A 1,741-nucleotide genomic window follows, 5' to 3' on the forward strand; every position below is an offset into this window, starting at 1 on the left:
AGCTTGGGATGTCAAGTCTGCAGTGAACTGTGGTCACACCAATGCGCTCCAGCCTGGGCAACAGAGTGAGACCCTGTCTCAAAAATATAAAAATACTAAAGAAAGAAAGAAAGAAGAAAGAGAGAAGAAGAGAGAAAGAAAGAAAGAAAGAAAGAAGAAAGAAAGAAAGAAAGAAAAGAAAGAAAGAAAGAAAGAAAGAAAGAAAGAAAGAAAGAAAGAAAGAAAGAAAGAAAGAAAGAAAAGAAAGAAAGAAAAACAAGCAATTCCTGTGATCTTAAACACAGTGGGAAATACATTGTACAGGTATAGAGACAAATCCTAGGACTCAAAGGAAGTAATGCAACCAGGTTTATGAGGGATTTCAACTACTGAAAAGCCAACAAGAGCATGGGTAGTATTTTCTTAACTTAATGTTTATAATACTTAAACATAATTATAAAAATCCCAGCCCTGGACCCTACAGCCGCCGAGATGTTGATGCCTAAGAAGAACCGCATGGTCGTTTATGAACTCCTTTTTAAGGAAGGAGTCGTGGTGGTCAAGAAGGATGTCCACATGCCTAAGCACCTGAAGCTGGCAGACAAGAATGTGCCTAACCTTCAAGTCATGAAGGTCATGCAGTCTCTCAAGTCCCGAGGCTACAAGAAGGAACATTTTGCCTGGAGACATTTCTACTGGTACCTTACCAATGAGGGTATCCACTATCTCCGTGATTACCTTCATGTGTCCCCGGAGACTGTGCCTGTCACTCTATGCCGCAGCGATCCAGAGACTGGCAGGCCTCAGCCTAAAGGTCTGGAGAGTGAGCGACCTGTAAGACTCACAAGAGTGGAAGCTGAGAGCTTCCTGTGCCACAGTACTCCTACAGATGGAGTGCCCTGCCTCCTGGTCCCGACGAAAAAGCCGAGGCTGGGGCTGGGTCAGCAACCAAATTCCAGTTTAGAGGCAGATTTGGTCATGGACGTGTTTAGCCACCTCAGTAAAATCAGAAAGGATTCTTTTGCATTGAATAAACTTACAGTCAAAAAAACTTAAAAAAAATTGGAAGCCACTGACAAAGTTCTATCATATAGAAAAATGCACCTTATTTTAAAAGGACACCCTTAAAAATAATGAATTAAGTACCAGTACTTTATTCAGAAAAATAACCTACAAGTAAGATACTTCTGGGGCTGCTAATATGAATTAAGTAAAGTGCTTAAAAATGTCAATTAGAAGCACAATAGCAAAGCAAATAACAGGTACATGTTCTGGCAGTATTGTCTAATTTATGAGATTCTACAGATTTTCTTGTGTACTGAAATAGTTGTAGCTATGAAAATCTGGGATGGGATGTCTCTAATAGTGCTATTACCATTGAGGTTGCCATTAAATCCTTGTTTTGCCAACTGCTAATTAAACAAATTAAAAAATGGTGTAAGAAATATGCAAAGCTCCTCTTGGCATGTCTTGTTAATTATTTTGCTGTCTGCCATTCAGATTTTCCTATTACTCAGCCCCATATCATGTGGAGACTGTGTCTACCCAAACACTTCTCAGATTTGGAGACTATGTCTACCCAAACACTTCTCAGATTATATCTCATCCATGTTTTGAAGATAACACAGACTAAACAGCAATCTGTTAATCTCAATTCCAGATTTCCAGTAGAACTACCCCAGTTGGTCCTTGGATGAGGCATCCAACCTTGATAATATTAATCAAGATAATGAGGACAAATATACCAGTCATGGCTGCCAAC

At 39.6% G+C, this 1,741-nt stretch overlaps 1 pseudogene; it reads left to right on the forward strand.

Moving 5' to 3' along the window:
* The first annotated feature begins 460 nt into the window (after positions 1–460).
* On the forward strand, positions 461–983 carry LOC699595 (small ribosomal subunit protein eS10 pseudogene; annotated as a pseudogene).
* Positions 984–1,741: the final 758 nt, after the last annotated feature.

This window comes from Macaca mulatta, chromosome 2 (assembly GCF_049350105.2).
Source record: "Macaca mulatta isolate MMU2019108-1 chromosome 2, T2T-MMU8v2.0, whole genome shotgun sequence".
Taxonomy (NCBI): domain Eukaryota; kingdom Metazoa; phylum Chordata; class Mammalia; order Primates; family Cercopithecidae; genus Macaca; species Macaca mulatta.